The sequence below is a fragment of the Lygodium microphyllum genome, chromosome 6, assembly GCF_053477565.2.
Source record: "Lygodium microphyllum isolate KBCC chromosome 6, Lygodium_microphyllum_v1.1.10, whole genome shotgun sequence".
Lineage (NCBI taxonomy): Eukaryota > Viridiplantae > Streptophyta > Polypodiopsida > Schizaeales > Lygodiaceae > Lygodium > Lygodium microphyllum.
The window spans coordinates 129,122,910-129,150,905 of record NC_141140.1 but is presented as its reverse complement, the minus strand read 5'-3'; the positions used below and the strand labels follow the sequence as shown (position 1 = coordinate 129,150,905).

The window sequence follows — 27,996 nt, the reverse complement described above, 5'->3', positions numbered from 1 at the left end:
TCATCCAAACAACACCAGTGCTGCCTTGACGATATCATACAATTGTGCAATGGGGAACATTCTCAGAATCATCATTGCTGCTCAATAATAATATCGAAGACTAAACAACTAAAAACAATCTGTAAGCATGGTAGTAAAAGTGAAAAGTATTTATGTTATGTAAAATATCTATGAAGAATGTGAAAAGTATGTATGTTATAATTGTATGCAAAAAGTATTTTGTTAACAACTATAACATGTCATTAAAATACCTATAAACTATCTAAAAAATATTTATGTTATCATATGTGAAAGAGTATTTATGTCATGTTAAATATGTATCATGATGTAGTGCTACCTTTTGTGTCCACTCGTGAATATGAGATTAAGAATGAAATTCCATTGTTATCATCATTCTAACACATCACCTCAAAACAAAAAGATTTCTAATTCATCTACAACACAAAGGTCTCTATTAAACTAATTGTTTCTCTCAACATGTGCATAAATAGTTGATGTTTATAAGTGCTTTTGATGGTATCCAATAATGATGTGGAGATGGAAATTTTACTTTTGAAACTTCAACTTACAACAAAATGGGTCCACCCTATTCTTTAATGATTTAGTAAACATAAATGATAAATGTAAAGGCAATCATATTTTCTTATATAAGAATTGCATTGTTGGAACCGAAGGATATAGTCCACTTTATTCTCTAAAAAGGTGTGGGCTAGTCAAGATTTTACAACAATCTAATTAGTGAGCTTGGAATGACTAGTATAGGAGAGAATGTGCTAGAAACCTATGTAAGATAATCAACACGTAAAAAGTGTATAGTTTCTTCCTACAATCCAATTAGGCAATGATCCATTATCTTACTCTAATTGGAAAGCATACAATCTCAAGTTACTCCTTCTTACCAATGAAAATTGGACCAAACGTAGTGTGTTATCTCCGTTATCTTACTCTAGTTGCATTGAAAAATCAACATTCAATTATGCATTTCAAAATATTGCACTCATAATAAAAATCAAACAATGTAAGATATCAAGAGGAATTAGCATTCAATGTATTGAGTACATGGAATATGTCAATCTAGGTGCAAGTCAAGTTGTCCTAGTGCTTATCTACCAATATTAGCATCAATGAAGATATGACAACTCTTTTCTAGCAAAGTATTCTTTGACCATCGAGTAAGCCTTGCATAATGTATGTTGAAAACAATTTATGCATCAAATGTAGGCACATCTAAGCCAAGCCTATTTGATGTCTAAGTAAAAAAGTGGTAGATATGAACTACCAACATCCCAAGTGTCACATTGATTGATAATTAATAAATTTCATTAACCAATTATGACAAGAATATAAAGAATTTGGAACATCAAAATCTAAGTTAATAAGTTCAAGTATTTTAAATAGGAATTGAGTTGCATATGTTCTAAAATGCATTCAAATAATAAATTATATATATGATTGAGGGATATGGCATGTACTTAGCATGCATAATCATGTCTTTTCAAAAACTTCCACAAGTGTCACATTGGTTGATAATCAAACAATTTTCTTAATCAATACCATGATAATAAGAAGGAATGGGAACACTCAAAATTTAGTCACTAACTTGAAGCATCTTAAACAATATTTGATCAGTTGTACATGTTCTAAGAATCGAGAGTTTCACTAATTTGAAGTATCTTGAACAAGAATTGAGTTGCACACATTCGAAGATACATTCAAATAGTAACATATAGCTATGAAGGATGTGGCCTAAACTTGGCATGTATAATCATGTCTACAAAACCTTCCAAGAGCAATGCATTCAAATGAAAAACATGCATTTAAAAGTATGCTTCTGTATATCTCAACCCAAAAGTATATGTCAAACATCTTTAGCTAAACCACACACATTACTCTGGAAAATATGCCAAACAATTTTGTCCAAAATCACTATTGGATAGATTCTCTCTCTCTCTCTCTCCCTCCCCCCTCTCTCTCTCTCTCTCTCTCTCTCTCTCTCTCTCTCTCTCTCTCTCTCTCTCTCTCTCTCTCTCTCTCTCTCTCTCTCTCTCTCTCTCTCTCTCTCTCTCTCTCTCTCTCTCTCTCTCTCTCTCTCTCTCTCTCTCTCTCTCTCTCTCTCCCTCCCCACCAAACCCTTTTCACTCAATACATGTAAGTTTCAACATACTAGATGCTAAACAGTTTTCAATCAATGTATATGTATGTTTTAAGTACTAATTCCAAACCCTTTTTGCCACACTCAATTTGTTAATGTCTCAACATACCACTTGCATATCTTGTGTCAATTTGGCCATTTATTATCATGATGTCAATTCAAAAGGTAAACTAGCTTTGTTTCCTTGTAAATATGAAAACTTCTTACCTTTTTCAGCTCAGTTTAGTGATGTGCGTAAGAGGTAAACTTCAAAACAAGAACTACCTTCATATTTCTGTTTAGTGTTTTGGCTCATTGGTATCCATTCAAATAAATTTGCATAGTGATGGGAAAAGGAATCAAAGGAAGTTATATCCATTAATGATTTTACTTAAGATTATTTTTTATCACAAAACACAAGTGTCAACATCAAATAAGTCAAAGGAAATGAAAGATAAAGTCAAAGAATGTCAAAGAAAAAGAGCCAAATTCAGTTATGGAAGAAGGATTGTTTTTCTAACTTCATCATATTGCTTAAGGCACTTATAATGAGAATACAATATTAATTTGCAATATTTTATGAGATCTGGGCTCACTGCCATGCAAATTATAATATTCCTCAAAGTTAGAAGGCCTGAAAAAGATGTTAGGGTTTCATGCATGCAACTTTTATTGACTTTTGTCTAGATTAGGTTCAATTAACCTAAGTGATATGTAGACACCATTGTATAAGGAGCGGTCATAAGCCACAAACTAAAACCCTAACCCTAACATAGAAAAACAAAAAAAGTGAATAGATGCCTCATTTGTGTGTGTGCACACCTCTCTTCCTATTTTGTATTCTCTACTTTGTGCTACTATTGTTGAGAGTGAGTGAGAGTGAGTGCATGAATGAGAGACTCGGGATAGAGAAGCTCATATATATCACTTGCTTCTCTTCTCTTCTTCCCATTTGGTAAGAGTTAGAGAGTGGAGTTGTGTGTGAGGGAGAGTTGTGAGTAAGAGTTAGAAACCCAATGAGGTGAAGCTCTACTATAGCTCCTCCTCCTCCTCCTCCTCCTCCTCCTCCTCCTCCTCCTCCTCCTCCTCCTCCTCCTCCACCACTCAATGGTGGTGTGCTCAATGTAGGTGCAAAGGAGTTAAGATATTTGTTTGATCAGTGTATCACTTGGATCATGGAACCATCTTTGAGCCATCAAGCTTCAACTACCTAGGAAGGTAAGTATGCAAGTTTGCTATGACTTGAAGCTAGCATTGTATTCTTTCTTTCTTGGATAGAGAAAGAGGATGTCTGGTTGGTTTAGAGATGGAATGTGAGATAGTTGGGTGAGAGGCAGCTAGATTTGAAGTGGTTGAAGGTCTTGAACCGATAAGAGTTTTGCACAAAGTCCCATTGTTGAGCATAAAAACCAAAATTTTGGTTTTGTTGATGGGACTAAGGATGGAATCAACCACCAAGTTACTCATGCTCCTACTATGTGATGGAATAGATGAAATGTCTCTCTCACCTTGGAAACCTTAGGCCAAGAAGAAGACATCATAATAAATGTTTTTTCTCCCCAACTTAAGTGGATAGATCAAATAATGGAGGTCGAATCATTGAAAACCTAGGAAGCAAAGGTAAGTTGAGAAGTTGCTATTATTTGGAAAGTCTAGTGCAAATCTAGTTCAAGATGTTAATAGTTGTGTCATTGTGGAGAAGCCTCCTCTTTTGATGTGAAGATTTTAGGAACTAACGATAACTTGTAGATGTGTTGAGGGAAATGGATTGAACTAACAAAGACTTGAAGATTTAAGGAACCTCCACCATGTTCCCTTTCAATCTTCCATTGTGATATTTGTTTGCATGCATGCATATTTTTTTAGGAGATTTGTGTGTGTGTGTGTGTGTGTGTGTGTGCGCGCGCGCGCGCACGCGCACGTGGTGTGTGTGTGTGTGTGTGTGTGTGCATGTGTTCATATGAGTGCACATGCATGTGCATGCACACATACACATGCGCTACAAGAGATAGGAACTCAGTAGATAGGAACTTACATCGCTACAAGAGGTAATAGGGAGAAACAAGGACACCTCACTAAAGGAGGCTCAAATCAGGTTGCTTGGGACACTCCAATACCTTGTCAACCATAAGAGAAAACTAGGCTACAAAATCAAAAAGACAAGGGACTTTTGCAAGCCCATGAGGGACATATAACATCCAAAATAGCTAGAGAATGGAGAAGTCAATACCCACAAGCAATTGTCCACATGTTACATTACAGGTTGACCAACACATGGAGAGCTATTCCAAGCAAAAAATTGAACCTATTTATTTGGAAGGTGGTAGCTAGAATTGTATGGAGAAGTATAAAAGAATGGATGAAGAAAGCTAGACTGAATGTGGTGATCAAAATGAGGGGAATCATACTTAGAGACAAAGAAAAGATAGACGAAGAAACCTTTAAGGTTTGAAATAATTAGAGTTGTGGTGATGAAGAATATTTGGAACAATAGAGACATAATCCTTATGAAAAAGGAAAATGGTATATCTAAGTGCAGTCTAGTGAAATTTTGTCAAGGATAAGCCCTAAACCTTTTGAGGGTCCTAAGGAAAAAAGATCACGTTTTAAGGTACTATACTTTAGTTTACTGAAAACCGATTAAGTCTTGTGGCTCATGCCTATTCATCCTAGATGATGTAAATATTCCTTAAGAATGAATAAAGCTTGTGGCTCATGCCTATTCATCTTAGATTATGTAAATATTCCTTTCTTTATCAATATACATTTCAAGCACTTTACAGAAAAAAGGCTATAAGTTCTTAATATGTTTGGAGTATTGGAGTATCGAGCTTTGTTATTTTTGGAATGGCAACACAAAACTTAGGACATCCTCTCTCTCTCTCTCTCTCTCATGGAGGTTAACTTTCATATAGTTTTATAAATTATAACTATGTGAATATACCATGTGAGTTCAACATTAATCTATAAAGATAGAGGTGTCCTTTTAATCCTCACAATATGTAAGGTCTTTATTCTAAAATCCAAGGACTCATCTAGTTTTGAAAGAGTGTGCTATCCAAACTTAATTAGCATATTTTCTGATTGACCACCACAACATGTTCAACTTGAGTTACTAAAAAGTGTGTGCTCCAAGGTTCCTTTATTTCTTTTTTTAATTATGCTAATTGATTTGAGTAAATCCTATTGTTAAAGGAAATACTTACTATCAAGGTGCACATCTAGTCTTATAACCTTACCGTGGCAATAATCATTTAATTTGGCAAGAGATTGCCCCCAAATTGTGGTTATTTGTTGTTGATTCTAATAATTATGGGAGAAACCAATGTGAAAGGCATCTATTGTGGCTAAACTCAAAAGTATCAATGTGTTAACAATATATTATGTTCCTTTTCCTAAAACGTCATATTAGAGAATTTGGGAATTTTTTAAGTCTCAATTTTAAATAAGTTATATATATTTGGTCATGTGGCCAAATCTTGATCTATATTTGAAAGTGGGATTTGGGAAGGTAGCTTATATAGCATTTAGGATAGGCTCCACCTTTAAGTAAGACAACAAGATTTTTTATCCACCTCTCCCTTCACTCTTCCTTTCTTTGTCTCCCCCTTCTCTTTCTTTCTCTCTTTCTCTTTCTTTTTTGCTCTCTCTTTGTTTCTCTCCCCCCCCTCATTGTTTCTCTCACTCATTCTCCTCTCTCTCTCTCTCTCTCTCTCTCTCTCTCTCTCTCTCTCTCTCTCTCTCTCTCTCTCTCTCTCTCTCTCGTTCTCTCTTCCTTTTCCTTCCTTCTTCTCCCTCTCTTCTTTCCTCTCTTTCTCTCTCAATGCATGTCATCCTCAAGAAAAGCAAATAAAAGAAAAGAAGAAAACACAATAATAAAGCAAGAAGATGCAATGTACTTACCGCAAAGTCCCGAGGATGGATTCTTCATCTCCTCTTCATGACGTCCCTTCTTTCTCCCTTATGCACTTCTCCCTCTTCTTCACGTACAGTGGCGGTGGCGACGGCAGCAGTGATAATGGGAGTGGTGAGAAGCTCTCCTTCTCTCTCTTTCCCTCTTCCTCTCCCTTTCCTTCTCAAAGCCACGATCTTTCTCTCTCTTTCTCTCTCTCTTGTAACTATTTGCAGAAGAAAATGCTGTGCTCGAGTTTTTGGTGCTTCTTTTTTCTCAGAACGGCATCACTATTTGCATCACTAATGGTGTCATTAGTGACGTTAATAGCAATGCCACTGTTTTCCATCAGAGATGATCGTCGCTATTTGCCAATTCCCTTGTACTGGATAGTATCCAAATTGATGAGGCAAAACCAAATGTTAACAAGAAATTAAAACATAGTGTTTCAAATATGTGTTTGGCACTTCTACTATCAATTTAAGAGTGATGCCTTCTAAGAAATGAGGTGGATGTGTACTTGGGTTAGCCAACTATAAGGTAGTATTTTAGAGGAGGCGTAGATTTGTTCCATGCAACAAACTCCAAAACTTTACAAGGTTGTGTCAAATGGAAAGTCAAATCTTGGAAACACGAAGTATGTTTTCTATCATGATAGTTTTCAAGAACATTGTGAGGGATTGGCTCATAATATTGTTAGCCTAGAGGAATCATTGGGTGATAAGTGATAAGATCAACTACTCTCCTATGTGCAAAAGAGTTTGTGAGAACTCTATGAGCCATTGAGTCATCTTGCTATCATGGTACCCTCCTGGCTTGCATATGCAGACCAAGCATGGTGGAGAGGGTGCTACTAAAGAGGAACTCTCAAAAATATTAAGGGTGGTAGAAAATGGTGGCATGGAGGTAGACTCATATGCATCCCACATGTAAGATGAAGGGCCAAACTTGTAGGCATTGGATGACATGTTCAAAGTTAGCATTATGAGAAAACAAACTCCATCTTTTAATGCAAAGAAGGTACATAAGATTGAAATGGAGCATCCTATGGATGGATTTTGTCATAGGTATTATAATTTTACCTCTTCTAGTCTCGATCTTAGTTTCATGGGACACATTCCCAATGATGAATAGTTGTATCGTAATTTTTTTAGCACTTACGAGTGGGCCCACTACAGTGGGTCTATTACAAGCTTATTGATAAAGGGTTTTACTAGGTCCTTGTCATCTCCCCTACTAAAAGAAATCCGATCTTTCCTTACTCTATTGACTACCATGGCAACTGGCTACATTGTCTCCCATGGTCTGCAACCTTCTTGCCAAATGTACTCCTTTTGGAGTGTCCACTTTGGGTATCTTTCCCTAACATGCAAGTAGTGTTTGAGAATGAAGTTAAGGACATTTCTTCAGTGCTCGATAAAGTGTTGCTTCATGTCCCCCCTCTCCCCTCTAATCCCAAAGGTGAGAGGCCTGCTTGCATCCTATGGGATAAGACACGTCAAGCCTCTTGATGTATTGGAGATAGATGACAAGAGAGGCCTAGAGCTTGTTTGTGAAATCATTTCTCCAACTTCCCCCATGTTTTCTATGTTTGCCATTAGTCATGCCATTCTACCAACACTTGCCCTCAAAAGCAAGGCAAGGAGGGTGATGTTGGTGCTCCCATGGATACTGAGAAAAATGTGGCTAAAGCAAGTGGAAAGAAAATATACTAATGCTAAGGAGGTTATCCCAAGAACTTAATAGTACTACCAACTTACCCAACAAGGAAGATAAATCTCGGCCCTCAATATTCGTGAAAAGTTCCAAGTCCAAGGGGCCCAACATGGAGAATAGAGTTCTACATCAATTGACATGAACAAGGAGAGGAACCCCAAGATAGAAAAGGCTCCTAGCAAAGAAAACCAATCCAACACAAAGCCATAAGAAGGAAAATTTGAAATTTCATTAAGAAGCTTGCTAGGGGGGGGGGGGGGGACTTTACTAAACTTTATACTCCTCCAATTGATGTGGATTCCTCTCAATGATTATTGCATGGATAGGACCACATTTAGAATCTCCATCCTCTCCTAGAATGCCCAAGGCCTTTTTTCTAGGGAGAGATAGGGCACTTTGGTTGCATTTGTATGTAGACGTAAGCCTAACATTATTGGCATGCAAGAGGTTATGCTAGACCTTGTGAGTGTGCTTTCCTTTTCTCTTCCTAGGTATAGGTACTTCCCTAATGTTTAGAAAATAGGTAAATGTGCTCTTTTGGTCTTTGTGAAATATAATCTTTGTGCTAAACCTACATGCAATGATAGGAAAGGTAATGTAGTGGGAATCAGGCTCTTCATGTCATGGGAAATAGTTGACTGCATGTCTATGTATGCTCTCAATGTCTCTCACCATAGAACTGACACATGGTAGAGGGTTAAGTCACAAGTGGTGGGAGAGAATATAATCTTGTTTGGAGATTTGAATATGGCAATTGGAAACATGGATTGCTTGCATGGTGTTGGTAATATGATAGGGGAAGAATAGAAATCATGGAATGACATGCAATTGGCACTTGGCTTGGTGGTTGTCGCATCTCTGATGACTGACAGTGATAGGAAATACATCACCTAGCACAGTAGACGCTACAATGAAACATGGTGAGAAGCTTGATTGGATAGGTTCCATTTCAATAACCTTCCAATATGGATCTCATCAGACATCAAGTATAGAGTCTTTGTTTTGCTAATTGTTTGGATTTTGATCACCTTCACATCATGATCTCTTTTAGGTTGATATGTTCCAATGGTGTAAATAAGGCCCCCCCTCCCCCCTTCAAACTAAACATAAGATTTATAAATGACCAAGAATTTTATTGGGAATAAAGGGCCACCATGCCCGCACCCACACTGGGTGTGAATGTCCTTTTATGGGACATTGTACAACATACCTATCTGAAATGAATAAGTGGTACACATTTGAAGTACCCTCAAATGGCTATGTATGTGTCTCTCTCTCAACCTACATCTCCATTGACACACCTATTAAGCTTCATCAAATCTTAGTCTTCAACAAACTAGTATTAGAGCAAGGTTCTTAGTGAAGGAGCTTCTAACATTTTGACTCGGTAGGACATAAATCAAGCATGCAGATCTAACTCTTAGCAGCCATATCTCATTCATGGAGGTTTGTCTCAAACTATCCTTTCTTGGTCCTCATTAGGAAAGCACTAGAGCTTCATCAAGGAATTTCTGAGCCAGTCTTGAGCTCATTTTGTGAAGACCATTTAAGCACACAATAGGGTAGCTGTTGCATACCTCTCATCATTGGAGATTGTCAACTCTACGCTTAGTGCCTTGCTTCAAGGATTCTTGAGGAGGCTCTTGGTGGTTGATTAGAGCTCTAAAAGCTCTCTTTTGAAGTAATAGCACCCTACAGGCTAGGAGTGAGCATCACGTTATTTACTCTGTTTTGTAGGCTCTTCCTCTTCGTCTTTTGACAGCCATACACAGGCTATAGTTACTCCTTTTTGGCTTTGACATCCAATAGCATTGGTCTCAACACTCGCGACACACTCCTAACACTAATATTTGTTAGAATATCAAGCTCTTTCATGCGTGTTTGACCAGCTGGACATAGCTAGTCTAGCTATATTAGTCATGTATATTAAATAATTCGGTACTCTAGTCTTTATGGTTGGTGTGAATGGTCCTTCTAGACTTGTAAATACTTGACTTATGTTCTTTCAGAAAAGTGAAGAAGGAGAGAGGAAGCATGTTGGTTCACTCTGTGTGTTGTTCTCTATCTGCATCCATGAAAGCTAACATGGTATCAAAGCCATGAATGGGCTCACTGGTGGAATGCACTGAAGAAGAAGACTTGAAGACTGACCTGAAGGTCTGGAAAAAGAAGAGGACTGACTGTCATTTCCATCAATGGTCACATAGAGGTATGCATTGTTGAGCATTGGATTCTCATTGCTTGAAGGAGGAGCTGTGGCTTGTTGAGGAGTCACCCAAGGATTAGTTGAGCACTAGTGAGTGCTTCATCATTAAAATAATCATCAAATCGTGTAGCAATAGACGTCAGTCCTGGCAGCGTGATTGCGCCTATTTTGTAGGCTGAACTCCATGGCTAGGATCTATTATATGGACTGCTCACCAAGGCTCCATTGAGCATTAACAAGTGGTGTGGCTTGTTTGGAGCTTACCAAGGCTCCATTGAGCATCAACAAGTGGGCATTCATCATCATTACCATCAAATTTGATCTGAATATACTTTGAACTATCTGCGTGGACTGTGCCTGTGAACAGGCTGCTCTCATTGGTAGAGATTTAAGGTGAAAAGCACTTGTCAAGTGGCATAGAGCATGGATGCATACCAAGGAAAGTTCTTGAAGGGTATACTTTGCTATTGCCCCTGTGGGAGCTCATGTGTGAGCTGTAATAGAGTTGTACAGATCTGAATACACAGGGCTGAATTGTTATTGGAGTTACAGGGACATTATACGCTTGTGGTGTCTGCATTTTGGATGCTCTTTGGCATGTACATTGAGCTTGAATGTAGCACATGATGCTTGGTAGAAGACATGTCATAATACTTGGGTATTTTGACATAAATTTGGAGCTTGGAATGGCCTGATCCGAGAGCTTGTGACAGGCTGAAAACTGAAAAAAAAATTGCAGACATAAAGCACTAATTGGTTACTCCTGTCCTTGGAAGAACTAGTTGATTTGGTTAGCCCCACAGGTACTTGAAGACTTGGTTTGTGACTGTTAAATGCTTGAGCATTGGAAACGGAAGTGATGCAAATGTTTTATGGTTTTTTGGGATTGAAATCAATCCCTGTTGCTAGTGCATTGGCTATTTGAAATCTGGAAATGTATTTATGACATTCATATATGCTGGTTATATACTGTTTTGTGCGTCTATGCCTATGTACGGCTTGACACATGTACTAGCAGCTATCTATGAAAGTTTGGGACATCTATGACATGTATACCACTCAGTTTTGGACTTGAAACCACTGCTGGTCACTCACAGAATTATAGTTTTCAGACTGCATGTATGTACCCTAGCAGTGAGGTTGCAGGAGTTCAAACCAAAGTTTATACATAGCACTTGTACTGAGTGTTTTACCTACAGGTTAAGCCACTTGTTTGTGGGCTATTTTGGGTTGTCAGTGGGCTGAAATACACTGGTTTTTTTACTGCAATTAACTGCAGAAAACTGTCATAAACAGTTCTGGGCTGAAGTTGAACTGTTAAGAAGATCTTGGTTTGCAGGTAGTCATGCAAGGTCTACAACATGGCAAATGCTGATAGGACTGATAACATAACCCAGATTCTAGGAGAAAAGCTTGATAGCAACAATTATGCAATATGGAAGTTCCGCATGGAGAACTTTCTGATAGGCAAAGGATACTGGGACTTAGTGGCAGGTGTTGAGGCTGAACCTGAAGTTCCAAAAAGGAATCCTACAGCTGATCAAAGATGAGCGCATCGAGCTTGGACAGAAAGAGCTCGCAGGGTTTTACATTGGCTGTCATTATGTATCTCGGATGCTATGGTGATGCAGATCATGAACTGTAAGTCCCCAGCAGATGCATGGAATATATTGGTCAAATACTATGGCACAACCACAAGTGCCAGGAAGATACAATTGAAGCAGAAATTCAATAACATGGAGAGGAAGAGCAGATCCATACAGGATTATGTCACAGAGGTTAAGACCATAGCAAATCAGCTGGCATCTGTTGGTTCACAGGTTGAAGATGAAGATATGGTTGCAGTGACTTTGAATGGCTTGGGTCCTAAATACAAGTCTTTTGACACTTCAGTGTCTGTGTGGGCTGAAATGCCTGACTTTAATGAGTTGGTTGCATTATTGATTCATGAAGAGGTGAAGCTTGGCTTAGCTACAGGGTCAAGTAGTTCAAAGAATAAGGATGCAGTTTTTTTCTCGAATCAGCGTGGCCGTGGCAGCCATGGTAGGGGCGATGGATCTGGCAGAGGAGGCCAGCAGAATGCATCCTATGGTAATAGCAATCAGCCGTCATCAAATGCAAGAGGTGGTGGAAATTTTCAAGGCAGGGGGAGATCTAACTCCCGTGGTAGAGGCTCATGGCAGCAGCAACGTTCGTCTGACAATTTGAACAAGGATAAGGATTGTCATTACTACGGAAAGTATGGGCATATTGCAAAGGACTGTTGGAAGAAGCAGGGAAACCAGAAGGGCAAATAGCATGAACACTATGCTACGTCCAGTCAGGCAGATGACTCTAGTGATAGACTGTTTGCCATGCAATATGTCAAAGATAAGGTTGCTGAAAAAACATCTGATGATGCAGTGTGGTACATTGACTCAGGGGCGTCGAATCACATGACCCCTCACGGTGATTGGTTCACGAATATGGTGGCTGAAAAGCATGGCTATGTATGCACAGGTGATGACACGCAGCATAGCATTGAGCATAAATGCAAAGTGCCTCTTGTGGTTCATGATGGCAGAAAGAAAACTTTGCATGATGTATTGCATGTCCCATCGATTACGAAGAACCTATTGTCTATCGGTTAGATGACTGAGCAGAACTTGCAGGTTAGATTCAATAAACATGGCTGCTTTATTGAAGAGTTTGGCAATGGATGCAAGTTGATAGCTCGTGGTCATAGGAATGGCCAAATGTTTACTCTTGATGCTTCTTTGCCAGAGCTGAATTCAGTTATGTTTGCCCATGGTTCTGGCACTGTTAGGGATTTGGAAATATGGCACAAGAGAGTGGGGCATGTCAATTTGCAAAGGCTGAAAATTATGCAGAAGAAACAGCTGGTTAAAGGTTTACCCAAGTTCCAATATTCAGATATTGGTCATGTATGCGATGCTTGCTAGTTCGGTAAGCAGTCTAGACTGCCGTTTGTCAAACATGTAAGGCAGAGTACATGTCCATTGCAGTTAGTGCATTCTGATGTTTGGGGGCCAGCTCATAATGCATCTATGGGAGGTTCCAGATATTATGTATCTTTCATTGATGACTACAATCGCTATACCTGGCTTTGCATATTGAAAACAAAAGATGAGGTCTTTGCTGTTTTTCAGCAATTTAAAGCACAGGTTGAGAAGGAGTTTCAATGCTACATCTCTTGCTTGAGATCTGACAGTGGTGGGGAGTATGTATCAAATGAATTTGATGATTTCTTGGCTGAAAATGGCATTCGTAGGCAGCTAACCTGCAGATGCTACGAGTAGCTGAAATAAAGAACAGGGTTTTGATGGAAGATGCTAGGACCATGATGAATGAAAAGCATATGCCGCTTTACTATTGGGCAGAGGCTGTTATGACAGCCGTATACATTCTGAATAGGACTCCCACTGCAGGTATTCATGAGATGACACCATTTGAGAAGCTGTATGGCTATAAGCCGGATGTAAGTCACATGAAATTCTTTGGCTGTCTTGCTTATGTGCATATTCCAGATGAGAAAAGGAAGAAGCTGGATCCCAAAGCACATAAGTGTGTTTTCATTGGATATTCGTAGGAGAAGAAGGCATACAAATGCTATGTTCCCTCTACTAGGGAGACTTTGGTGAGGAGGGATGTCATCTTTGATGAGATGGGGTCTTGGTATGTATCACCAATTGCAGTGCCATCCGATATGCCTTCCACTCATGTATCTACAGTTGATTTGCAGCAGAGCACTGCTATGACAGGACCTAGTAGTCAGACAGTATTCCCATGGACAGGGAGATTGAGGAGCTCACAGTCCACTGACACCAGTATGTCAGTGAGGGGGAGACATGATGTCTTGGACAACAATAGCAAAGGAAAAGAGAAAGCTATTGAGGATGCATCTGGTATGATGACACAGAGCATAATGACTTCTGGCTATGAGTCTGTTGATACTTTAGACAGCGAACTTGGTATTCTAACTATCTATACGCATGGCACGAGGCAGAGTAGGTATATTCTGCCTCATGAGAGAGGGGAATCGAGTAGTGCACCACAGCTTAGACGCTCGCAGAGGGTCAGATACCCTGTTGACAGGTTGACATATAGTGGCTACTCTGCAAAGCATTATACTTACATGACAAAAGTGATGGAGGTCAAAGAACCAGGTACATATACTGAAGCAGTGAAAGATGAGAACTGGTGTGTAGCCATGGACGAAGAAATGAATGCCTTGGCTAAAAATAAGACATGGGATTTAGTGCCACTGCCTGAAGGGAAAAAGACCATTGGCTGCAAATGGGTCTACAAAATCAAATGCAAGTCAGATGGCAGTGTGGAGAGATACAAAGCCAGGCTGGTCGCAAAGGGGTATACCCAACAGTATGGACTTGATTATGAAGAAACATTCAGCCCTGTTGCCAAGATGGCAACCATACGCACTGTGATTGCCTTGACTGCTGCTAAAGGCTGGAAATTGCAGCAGATGGACGTTAAGAATGCGTTTCTTAACGGTGACCTAGCAGAGGATGTCTATATGGTTCAGCTGGAAGGGTATGTTCACCTTGATTTTCAGCATTATGTATGCAGGCTGAAAAAGGAATTGTACTGGAGGCTGAAGTAGGCTCCGAGAGCTTGGCATGCTAGGATCAGTAACTACTTGCAGAGATTGGGTTTTGCTGTTGGCAGGGCTAATCAAAACCTATTTACAAAGAAGACTGACAGTGGCTTGGTAGTGCTGGTCATATACGTTGATGATTTGATAATCACTGGTGATGATGACTTGGGCATACAGTATGTAATGAAGATGCTGAAATCTGAATTTGACATGAAAGACCTAGGAGAACTGAAGTATTTCTTGGGCATTGAGGTAGTTCCAGCAGAGCTGAAAATGGTTTATGGCTGATGCAGAAGCACTATGCCATGGAGATGCTGAAGAAGTATGGCATGGCTGAATGCAAACCGTTGGATACACCTCTTGATCAGAATGTCAAGTTAGACATGAACACTGGGGCTGAAGTAGAGGATGTGACTATGTACAGGTAGATGGTTGGCAGCTTGATTTACTTGACCATCACTAGGCCTGAATTGAGCTATGTTGAGGGCTCATAAGCCAGTTTATGCAGAAGCCTAGAAAGCCGCACTTGGATGCAGTTAGACTCATTATGAGATATGTTAAGTCCACTGTAGAGTATGGGTTGTTCTATGTCAGAGGTAAGCCCTTGACATTGACTGGATACACGGATGCAGATTGGGTAGGTTGCTCATATGATCATAGATCTACGAGTGGATATGCATTTGGATTTGGTAGCGGTATGATTAGCTGGAGCAGCAAGAAGCAGCCTATGGTTGCTTTGTCAAGTATTGAGGCAGAGTACAGGGGTGCTGCATTGGCAGCATGCGAGATTTCATGGCTGCTCAAGCTTATGGCTGACTTGGACATACAGGTAGATGCTCCAGTGAAGTTACTATGTGATAATCTGAGTAGTGTACTCCTGGCTATGAATCCAGTCTATCATGCTGGGACAAAACACATAGAGATACACTACCATTTCATCAGAGAGATGGTTCTTTTAGGACGAGTGGATCTTATGCATGTAAAGACAGATGAATAGGTTGCAGATATCTTTACCAAGCCTTTAAGTAGAGATAAGTTCTGTGGTTTTAGACAGCTGCTTGGAGTACAGATGCTGTCTTGAGCTTGAGGGGGAGTGTTAGAATATCAAGCTCTTTCATGTGTGTTTGATCGAGCTGGACACAACTAGTCTAGCTATATTAGTCATGTATATTAAATAAGTCAGTACTCTAGTCTTTATGGTTGGTGTAAATGATCCTTATGGACTTGTAAATACTTGGCTTATGTTCTTTCAGAAAAGTGAAGAAGGAGAGAGGAAGCATGTTGCTTCACTCTGTGTGTTGCTCTCTATCTGCATCTATGAAAGCTAACAATATCAAGCCTTGGCATTGGTGTCTAGAGTTCTCCAATTGCAAACAATGGCTATAATACATATGCAGCCCCGTGTTTTGAATTGACATTGATCAATGATTATGCCTATTGGATGCCAACACATGCTTATATGATGCAAACACACTAGGAGATGATATGCCCCCGATCTAAGGTTCTTTTGGCATGATTTTAGTAGGGATTTTACTCAATTTACATTGAGTATTTACTGTTGTAATAGTAGGCCTGAATGCACTTGTTGGTAGAGATTTATGTTGTATCTATTGCTTGTTTGGACACAACATTTCCAAGTGATATATTGAGATTGGAGATCGCAATCATGCATCTATCTAGATCCATATTGGTCACAAGCCCATTTCATAACAAAAGCCTTTGTTATGTCTCTAGAAATACTCTCCTAATCTCCTCTTTCAAGATCTTTATTCCAAAATCCAAGTCACATCACACATTAATCTTTTCAATGAGAATTGATGAAACAAGCATAAACTCACTGAGTAGGGGTAACCCACATTAGAGTAATAGAAGTAGGTCAATAATTTCCTTCCCTTCTTGAAACTTGGCCTATCTATGAGCTTTGCTTAGATTTGTGTAGTAAAAAGCATAAACAATCACGTGTTGTAAAGCCATGGATAAATGAAACCAAAAGGTAGAGGGAAAAGAGGAGAGCTAGTAGTTTTGGGAGCTAGATCACAAAAGCAAAGAGCTATAGGACTCAAAGGACTAGGATAAAGTGTAACGTGCCACCTATCGGCTATCCAGGCACATTTTTTAGCAGTCCATGAATCTAAGTGATGCTGCCCAGCACTCCCATGGAATGTTATGGGCTTTATCGCCTAGGGTTTCTCAATTCTGTCTCATAATGAAGCATTCACGGTCGAACCCACTGGGATCGACCTAAAATCAAGGTTCCTAGTGGACAAGGTCTCTTGACAACATTCTAGCATCGGGACTTGGATATCCTACTTTACGTAGAGATACCCAAGCCGAAGCATGCCACACTTGGTTCAAAGAGTGTAATGAAAGAGACCTAACTAGCCTAACTAAGGAAGGGAAGAGAGAGAAGGACTGCAGGAAAAGAAGAAGAGGAGAGAGAAAGATAGGGAGAAGAGAGAGAAAGAGAGGAAAGGGAAGAAGAAGAAGAAGAAGAAGAAGAAGAAGCCATGAAAGCTTGTGAAGGTGAAAAAGAGATATTCTTGGCAATTCTCTGATGCCTCAGAATACCCTCTTACACCTTATATACCGTCAGTGTGACTAGAGCCCTCGAGATTTACTTTCAGCCCATGTATGGGAAATGGGGCTGAAAATGTATCAGGACCAAAACTAGTGCAAAACAATTGGCTGTCCAAACGCAGACTGCAGCCCAAAACAGGGGTCAAGTGTGGTTAAGTTCTAGCCAATACGGCCTTCTTGAGGTGTGGAAACTCATCCAAGATAGATGTTGGGCACCAAGAAGCTTCCTTTGTTGGTAGGCCTTGCCATTTGATCAAGTATTCATGAATAGAACGGGTACAGAGTTTCTTTTCACGCTGCCCAATGATCGCTTCAGGAATATACTGAATAAGGCCCTCCTCATCTATGGGGGTTAGCTCCTCTACATGATCTTTGGGAGTGCCAATGAAAGGTTTCAACTGGCTCACATGGAAGACATTATGGATCTTAGTAGTGGGAGGGAGTTGGAGACGGTAGGCCAATTCCCCAACCTTCTTAATGATTGTGTAGGGCCCATAATAGCAGTGTGCCAACTTGTTGCAAGAACCATCCTTTAGTGTAGCATAACGGGACTTGGGGACCTTGAGGAGTACCAATTCACCCTCTCTTGAAAGTCAAGGGGTCTCCTTTTTGCATCAGCATGGAGCTTCATGTGCTCTTGAGCCCTTTTGAGATTTGCCTTGCATTGTTGAAGTAAAGCTTGCATGCGGTCCAACTCTTCTTTTCCAAGGGGGTTAAGCTTTTCATCAAAGATCACCGTGAGGAGGGGCACTCGATAACCATACAATGCTTCGAAAGGGGAGACTCCAATGCTCAAATGAGTGGAGTTGTTGTAAGAAAACTCAGCCAAATGTAGCCATACATCCCAAGAGTTTTGCACATCATGACAAAAATGTTGCAAATAAGTCTCAAGCCACTTGTTGACTCGCTCGGTCTGCCCATCTGTTTGGGGATGATAGGTTGTAGATGGAGCCAATTTGGTCCCCATGGAGCTGAAAATTTTCTACCAAAATTGACTCATAAATTTGGTGTCCTGATCATGTACTATGACGTGGGGCAAGCCATGCAACTTAAATACATGCTCCATAAACTGAGTGGCAACTTGAGATGCTGTAAACTGAGATTTTGTAGGGATGAAATGGGCTGATTTAGTGAGCTAGTCAACTACCACATAGATGCTATTCCAACACTTCTTGGTTATAGGTAAACCGGTGATGAAATCCATGGTAATGTGGGTCCATTTTCCTTCGGGGATAGGCAGGGGCTACAACAATCCACCCAGTTTAAGAGTGCTATCTTTATTTTGTTGACAAGGCACACATCTAGACACAAAGTCTTTAACATCTCACCATAGGCCTTTCCAATGAAAGCTTTTTGAAATGCGGTCATATGTTTTGAACACCCCTAAGTGGCCAATCGGTGAAGAATGCATCTCTTCATTGGGTAAAAGGAGAGGCTTGGGGAATTACGATACGGCCATGGATCCAAATGAGGCCATTGTGGAGCTGATATTGAGAGTTGTCATCCATAACACCTTGCTGTAATTTCTGAAAAAGAGGGCTAAATTCAGCATCAAGCAAGTAGGCCTCTTGGAGCTCTTCAATCTAATAATAGTGGAGTTCAGTGATAGATGAGACCTTGCATGTCCACATGCGAGAGAGTGCATCAGCCACTACATTGTCCTTGCCACGGGTGTGGGTAATATCAAAGTCATAGTTCTGCAAGGTAGCTACCCATCTACGTTGTTTGGGAGTGAGGTTGGGCTAAGTCAATAAGTATTTGAGCACATAGTGGTCACTTTTCACTTTAAATTTACTGCCATACAAGTAGTGGTGCCACTTTTTAATAGCATGAATGACTGCCAACATCTCCTAATCATAGACATGCAACTCTCTCTCTTTATCATCCAATTTTTGGCTCTCAAATGCTATTACACCGTGTTCTTGCAACAAGACTGCACCAATACCCCATTCTCTAGCATCATACTAGATGGTAAAATCCTTTGAAAAGTCGGGGCATACGAGGATGGGGGACTGAAGTGAGAAATTCTTTCAGCTACTGAAAACTGCAATCAACCAAATCATCCCATAACACAATATTAGTGAGTTTGGAAATCTCCCAATTCCCTTTTTTTGAATACTAAAAAGGTGGCACCCAGATAACATGCCTATAAGTTTCTCAAAACCATATGATGTAGCCTATCATTGGAAAGCACTTGAAAAATGGAATCTATAGAGCTATAGAGTGATCGATTTGGAGTTATAGTGTTCAAGTTATGACGAATCCTAATATTTGATCATGTGTCCCCAAACTTATGAAAAATTCCCATATTCCCCAATATGGTGTTCCATAAGAATGCCTCTTTTTTCAGCCTGTCAGTTAATGGTGCTGCAATTGTGGCATAATGACGAATAAATCTTCGATAAAAAGAGGAGACGCCAAGAAAACCATGCAAGGAGGTAGTGGTAGTGGGTGTGGGCCAATCTCAAACACACTGCACTTTCTTAGGGTCAGCTTGGATGCCTTTTTCACTAACAATGTGCCCCAAGTACTCAACCTCTGTTTGCATGAAGACACACTTGCTTTTCTTGGCAAATAACTAGTGCTCTCTTAGTATATCAAAAATTTGTCTGACATGCTTCAAATGTCATGTAGTGACTTGCTGTAAATGAGTATATTATCAAAGAATACCAACACAAACTGGAAAAGCCATGGCTGCAATATTTTGTTCATTAGGCTCTGAAATGTGGCGGGGGCATTAGTGAGCCCAGACGGCATGCAAGGAAATGGCACAAGCCACGGTCAGTCCGAAAGGCTGTTTTAACTTCATCACCCACTCTCATTTTGATTTGGTGGTAGCCGGATCACAAATCAATCATGGTGTAGCGTGCTCCCTTGAGCTCATCAAGCAAGTCATCGATTCGAGGGATGGGGTATCTATTTTTGACGGTGATCTAATTAAGAACACGGTAGTCAATGCACAACCAGAAGAATCCATCCTTTTTCTTAACCAATAGAAACAGGGAGGCATAAGGAGAAGAGCTAGGCTCTATGAATCCCATTTCAGTGAGCTCCTTGACTTGCTTAGCTACTTCCTCTCGCTCACATTTAGAGAGCTGATATGGGGGTTTATTGATGGGCTTGGCATGGGGTTCCAAGTCAATCGAGTGATCCACCGATCTCAAAGGTGGGATAGTGGTGGGGGGCTGAAATAGGTCCTCATATTCAGCCAAAAGTGCTTTTAGTGTTGCATTTTGCTTTCCCAAGGTGTGCTGGTCATCATTATCCTTATACAAATGCAAGACAAAGATGTGTGAGCATTTCTTGAATTCCTTTTTGAGTTGTCTTGCTATTATAAGCTGAAAATCTACAATTTCTTTGATGCCCTTCAAATGTACAAGTTGCCCATGCATTACAAACTCCATATATAATTGCAAGAAGTCCATAGAGATTTTTCCCAACTGCTGCAGCCAATCACAACCTAAAACAACATCCACGGGGCCCATATCAAGGGTATTTAAGTCCAGCTTTGCTGTATAATTTTTGACCAGCATAAGAGACACTCGTGTGCATACATGGGAGCTTATTTCTTCAGTTCCATTGGCCACTTGAACCCTAAGAGGTTGATGTAATTCAGTAGGAGGGTTACCATGTACTCGTAGGGTGTTCGGGCTCCTAGAGCCGGTCCATGCATCCATGGAGATCAATCAAGCTGATATAGTGGTAAGCGTGGGGTGCAAAGGGTTATTCCCAAGCATGCCATCTATGGGGCAGCCATCGAGGTCAAAAGGGAACCCGTCCGGTGAGTCATAAAACTGATTGGTGTCAATATCCTCTTCATATTCAGCATTTTCAGCAAGTGTCATCATGGGAGAGTTGTCATGTGAGTCCTCTTCCAACTTGTCACTATCTTCTAGCACATACATGCTATTAAACTTGACAATGGCGTTCTTAAAGGGGCATTTTGATGCATGACCAGCTATCTACTTATCCCCATATTTAAAGCACAAGCCCTCAGTCTTGCGATCCTTGACAACCTCAGGAGAAATGAATTTTGACCGTTAGGACTGAAGCCATTCCGTGTCTTATTTTCAACATACTTTGGGTCACTTTTGGAAGGGGGTGCTATCCCAAAACTGCCATATTTCCTTTCAGCATTAAAAATTGGGTAGGTGGGGATTTTGGGGCTGCCATTCCCTACGTTGTTGCTGCGATAATTACTGGCATATGGGGGTTGCCTAGTAGGGTATCTTTGCTATCCTGCAATGGGATGCATGCTATCATTGCGACGGTATTTTCGACCATATTGTTCAGCCAATTCTATGGTTGCAAACAAGGTGGCTGGCTTTTGAGCCATTACATCAGCTGAAAGATGCACATCATGGATAGGTTCATAAACTGGTTGGTATACTCCCTCACGGTGAGATTTCGCTGATCAAACTAATACCATTGCCCAACCAAACGTTCTTTCTCTACTGGGGAGACAAAAACTTGGATCATGTGCTTCTTGAAATCTTCCCAATCATAAAACTATTGATTTTCTCTTTGAACAAATCTCCACCATTGTGGGCAAAATCTTCCAGATGAAGGGAGGAAAAAATAATATTTGCCTCATCAGTACGGGGATAAATGAGAAAATAGGCTTCCAATTTAGAGGTCCATTCCTCTAATTTAGCCGGGGATGAGGACTTCCCATTAAACTTAGCAAACACAATCTTGTCATGCAACTCGTTTGGGCCTTGCTGTCCATGTATGCCATGTGCTACATGCTACCCATGTATGTTGTGCTACCGATACATGCCTTGCTGTCCAAACCCTGGCTGTCCAAAATTTCCATGTGGGCCATGCTACCCATGCATTACATGAGGACCAAATTGCACATTAGGACCTTGCTATCCAAAATAGCCATGCTGCCTATGCATTAAATGCGAACCGGGCTAAGCATTAGGGCCTTGCTGCCCAAAACTGCCATGTACATGTTGCCCATTTCCATGTGCATGTTGCCCATTGCCATGTGCATGCTACCCATGTACACTTGCATTCCATGCTGCCCAAAGATTGCATTAGGCCCTTATTGGCCATTCCCATGAGTGTGCATATAGCTTCCATTACGGGGGAGTTGTGGTCCCCAGGATGGGCTTGAAGGGTTCGTAATGGGGGAGGGAAGGATGGATTCATCATGTCTAGTGGAGGGCTCACCCGTCTCATAAGTGCTATGGGGAACGCAATGGGTGCCACCAAAACCTTGTGGGCTACACCCAGTCTCCAAGGGGGGAGGGCGGTTGGCCTCACGGGGAGGGACATGCTCCTTGGGCCGATCTGAGGGGGGTGCAATGGCACGGATGAGGGTGCCCATACGATCGATGAGTAAGTCCATCTTGTCCATCATCTTGAAATGATGATGATCTTGGTGGGTTTCCATCTCTCTATGGCATTGTTCCAACTCTCGATGTCGTTCGGCATGACGGGTCTCATGTTGGCATAGAGTATGGTTAAGCATAGAGAAGCGGTCCATCTCGGGGGCACCCTCTTCAAACATGTCTTTATGATCCTGTTGGGCTGATCTAGGATCATTCATTGAGGTATGGGAGTCCCTTATTTCATACTGGAAGTCCTCTTGGGACTTTGCTTTACCCTTGTGGCATGCCATTCCACCAGACCCCTTGTTACAGAAATGGCAATATCTTGAGCTAGGAAGCTCTGATTGCCAAAATTTGTGATTCAAATTAAATCTCTCGAACCCCTCTACGAGGCTATGTAAAAATATGTCTAATAGTAGATGATCAGGGCTTTGATGTAATTGACTTTTGTGGGCTGATTGTGTATTTGTCTTCAACGGCTCAAAACCCTCCCCAGCATTTGACAGTTTCCTATTTGCCTTATTGTTTATAAACAGCACAACACTGTCTGAAGCAACACGTGCCAGCTCTCTCAAAGTCACATTTAAGTGCTTTGTTGTCATGGTATCTACAACATCATTAGCCAACACAATTGAAAAAGACCGTGACTGATAATGCAGTGGTTGTGTTACATCAACCACCCGTATGAGACCCTTGCTAATGAGGTTCTCACATACACTGTGGATTGGAGGACTTGGGTCAAAAGGCAATATACCCCATGCCTCCATTTTTTCTTCCTTCAAAAGCTTCAGCATAACACTGCACGCAGATGGCCCAATGTGCAGAATGCGATTCATCGACTCTCCATATACTTCTTGTAGAAGAGGCAGTGCCTGGCACACACGCAGTTCTGCATTCTGGTCGAGCAACTTGGTCTTCTTCCATGGCCTCAATAAAAGTATCTTCTGTCTTTCCATTATTCTGCCAATGATGGGAGGCCCAGCAAGAAGAAGATCCCTAGATGCCCATGCCACAACCTACCGCCTTTGTTTCCTCCTTGCAATCCACCAAGCATGCATTGTACCCGAGAGCCGCTCGATCCCAACTGCACTCCTCTTGGAGCTCCTTCTTAGTGGAAGTGGAGTGTTTTACACTCGTATTCGTAGTCTGTTTAGCCAAAATCGTCCTTCAAGTCAGTGTGCTCGTTGATGAATGTTCCCTTCACCATGATCAATGGAGGTGGGAGAGAAGAGATCCTGACTGGTTTTTCTCCATGGAAGCTTGGCTGAAGCTTGAAAATGAAGAGAGAGAAGACTCTTCCTGAAAAGTAACCAGAACTTTACCATCTTCTACTCCATTTACCACTATCTTTTAAGAAAATACCTTCAAATTTGGCCCAAAATGACCACGAGCTGCCAAAGTTGATTTTCCTTCCTCCAAACTTGGTCCAAGCCACCATTAATGCTCCTGTCTATAGTCCTTGTGGTCCAAAAAACTTTGGGAACTCCCCTACTGCTCCATGTACCTGTGTACTTGTGACTCAAAATTCCATGTGACTAGAAAGTTGTAACTGGGTAAAATGAGGGACTAACTGGGACCAAGAACCTAGGCTCTGATGCCAATTGTCAAGGAGAGGGAACGGGAGAGAGTAAGAAGAGAGAGAAGATTGGAGAGAAGAAGAACAAGAAGAGCAGAAGAGAGAGAAAGATAGCTACGAGGAGAGAGAAAGACTAGAAATGGAGAGAGAAAGACTAGGAGAGAGAGAGGGAAGACGTGGAAGCTTGGAGAGCAAGGTGAAGGAGAAAGAAGACTTGTATAATTATCTGATAATCAAAAATTAAGTCTCTCTCACCTTATATACCATCCAGTGTAGCTAGTATTTCCCCGTTATTAAGTCCCCCTCTCTTACAAGCAGAAAACTATGCTGAATTGTAGGAAACTGTCATGATCTGCAGGAAACTGTCCTAAATTGCAGGAAACTATCCTAAATTGCAAGAAACTATCTTGAATAGCAAGAAACTAGTCCTGAACTATAGGAAAAGGAGTCAAATACTTACAGGTTGTATACATCACTGAATACCTAAGCTGCAAGTATGGAAAATGCTCAAGGCACTGACAATATCACTCAAATTGTGGGAGAAAATCTGGACAACAAAATTTTGCTTTATGGAAGTTCTGTATGATTTTTTTTTTGGTTGGCAGAGGTTATTGGGACTTATGTACAGGTGATGAGGTTGAACCTAAAATGCTTGAAAGGAATCCGACAAATGATCAGAAAAGGGCTCATAAGCTATGGACTGAGAGAGCATGCAAGGTGTTACATTGGTTGTCCTTATGTATATCAAATGCTATGTTTATACAGATTACTGGATGCAATTCCCCAAAGGATGCATGGGACATACTCATGAAGAATTATGGAAATGTAACACATGCAAGAAAGATTCAATTGAAGCAGTAGTTCAATAACATCTTTAGGAATGGCAAAAGTATTCAGGCCTACACTCCAGAGATCAAGAACATAGCGGATCAGCTTGCCACCATTGAATCTTCAATGTCTGAGGATGATATGATTGCAGTGACATTGAATGGACTTGGCAAAGAATATAAAGCATTTGATACGTCTATTTCTGTGAGAGTTGAATCCCCTGATTGGGATGAGTTGATTGATTTGCTGCTGTATGAGGAAGTTAAGCTTGGGATGAATACATGTTTTAGTATGTCTCAAAGTAGAGACACTGCACTTTACTCTAGCCAGCGTGGCAGAGGCAGCAGAGGCTGTGGCTCTTTTTGAGGTGGAGGAGACACTCGAAACACTTATGGACAACAACAACAGAATGCCTGGCATGGCACGAATACACATGGCCAGCGTGGATTTGGCAGTTTTCGAGGCAGGGGGAGATTCTCTAGAGAAGGAAGAGAAGGATCTTGGCAATCAAATGATAAGTCCAACAGGGACAAGGACTGTCATTATTGCGGTAGATATGGGCATACAGCCAAAGATTGTCATAAGAAGCAGGCTGACATGAAAGCCAAGGGTAGACAACATGGAAATTATGCTTCATCTAGCGGAGTTCCTGATGATCAGGGTGACAAGTTGTTTGCCATGCAGCATGTGTCTAAGAATGCATCTAGGAAGAACAAAGATGAGAGATGGTACATTGATTCAGGGGCTTCAAATCATATGACACCCCATGGAGAACGGTTTGATGAGATGGTTGTAGGTTTGCATGGACATGTTTGTACTGGGGATGACACCCAGCATACTATTCAGCATAAAGGATTTGTACCTTTGTTGATGTGTGATGGAAAGAAAAGAGCCTGCATGATGTACTACATGTACCTACAATAACCAAGAATCTTTTGCCAGTTGGACAGATGGTAGAATAGAATCTGCAGGTGAGATTTAATAGAGATGGATGCTTTGTTGAAGAATATGGTAATGGCTGTAAATTGATTGCTAGAGGCTGAAGAGATGGCAGAATGTTTACTCTTGATGCGTCAATTCCAGAATTGAAAGCAACCATGTTTGCACATGATGGTGGTGCTATACGCGATGTTGAGATATAGCATAAGTGGATTGGCCATGTGAATGTACAAAAGCTGAAATCTATGTAGCAGTAGGAGATTGTGCTTAGATTGCCTAAGTTCAAGTATCATGACTTTGGACATGTATGTGATGCATGCCAGTCTGGAAAGCAAGCACAGTTTCCATTTATGAGACATGTACGAAATAGCTCACACCCTTGCAGTTGGTACATTCAAATGTATGGGGTCCATCTCATAATGCTTCGTTTGGTGGTGCTCGTTACTATGTATCCTTCATTGATGATTTCAATAGATACACTTGGCTTTACATACTAAAACATAAGGATGATGTGTTTGATGCATTCGAGGACTTCAAGAAGCATGCTGAAAATGAGTTGAGCTGTAAAATTTCATGTCTTAAATTGGATGGAGGTGGAGAATATGTCTCTAATTACTTTGACAGGTACCTTGCTAAATATGGGATCAGAAGACAGTTACTTGTAGCTATACACCATAGCAAAATGGGGTAGCAGAAAGGAAAAATAGAGTACTGATAGAATCGGCAAGAACTATGCTGAACGAGAAGAGTTTGCCAAATGGTTATTGGGCTGAAGCAGTAGTGACTATTGTCTATGTGTTGAATAGAACCCCTACAACAGGGATTCATGATGTAACTCCATATGAGAGGTTGTATGGTCATAAGCCTAATATTTCACACTTGAAGGTATTTGGCAGCATTGCATATGTGCATGCTCTTGATGAAAAGATGAAGAAATTGGATCCTAAAGCTGTCAAGAGTGTGTTCCTTGGTTATGCACAAGACCAGAAAGCTTACAAGTGTTATGTACTGTCTAGACATGAGACATTGATTAGCAAAGATGTTTTTTTTAATGAGCTAGCATTGTGGTGTGGTAATCCTATTGCAGTGGCTACTGATGGATCAGCCAACACTAGAAATGCTAAAAATACACCTACAGTGAGTACATCTATGAGTGGTCCTACAGGTGATGGGTCACCTATAGTAAGCCCTTGGTCAGGACGCTTGCGGAGTCGTACTCATACATCCACTGGAACGGATATGTCAGTGAGGGGGAGATTGGATAAGGAAAAATAAAAGATGCTTGAGGATGTGCCAGGTCCACTTACAGCAGGATATGAGTCATCCAACAATGACAGTTTGGATAGTGAGTTGGGCATTCTGTCTATTATGACACCTGGAGCAAGATAGAGTCGTTATGTACCACCTCATGAGAGGCAAGCTCAGAGTGAGCCACGATTACGAAGATGTGAGAGAGTCAAAAAACCAATTGACAGGTTTACATACATTGGTTATTCAGCCCGCCATCATGCATATATGGCTAGTATGACATGTTACAAAGAACCTACAAAGTTTGATGATGCAGTTACAGATGATAACTAGTGTATTGCCATGGATGAGGAGTATGCAGCCCTGGTTGAAAATGAGACATGGGAATTGGTTGAGTTGCCTAAAGGAAAAGTCCCCATTGGCTGCAAATGGGTGTACAAGGTTAAGTGCTTGTAGGACTGCTGCCTGCTATCCCACAATACCTCTAAGCAGAAAATTGGGCGTATCTCCCAAACCATAGGGCGGAATGGGGAGATTTTTGGTTCAGATCAAAGGAGGGGGTGCCCTCTTTGAATCAAGCTATGGGGCTTGCACTCAGTCACACAAGAAGGCTTTATTGCAATTGACTTTTGCGGGTTGATTGTGTGGGAATGGCTATCTGCAATACCCTACAATGACTCCTTCAATGAGCATACATTATCCTAATGCTGAGGTGCTTATTTCAAGACATCCAAGGCCTCAATGGTGGTTCTCAATGCCACATAGAGCCATACATCATTTGCATCCATAGTTCTCTTGCCATTTTCATGACTGTATACCTTGCCTTTCTTGCATGCATCCACCATACATTCCCAAGTGATACTTGTCATTACCAATATATGTACAGGGTTGTGGACGTAAATGATCAGGGCTCTGGCTATTCATTCAAG

At 40.9% G+C, this 27,996-nt stretch overlaps 1 pseudogene; it reads right to left on the bottom strand.

Annotated features, from left to right (window-relative positions):
- Positions 1-27,875, bottom strand: LOC148035119 (uncharacterized; annotated as a pseudogene).
- Between the last annotated feature and the right edge of the window lie 121 nt (positions 27,876-27,996).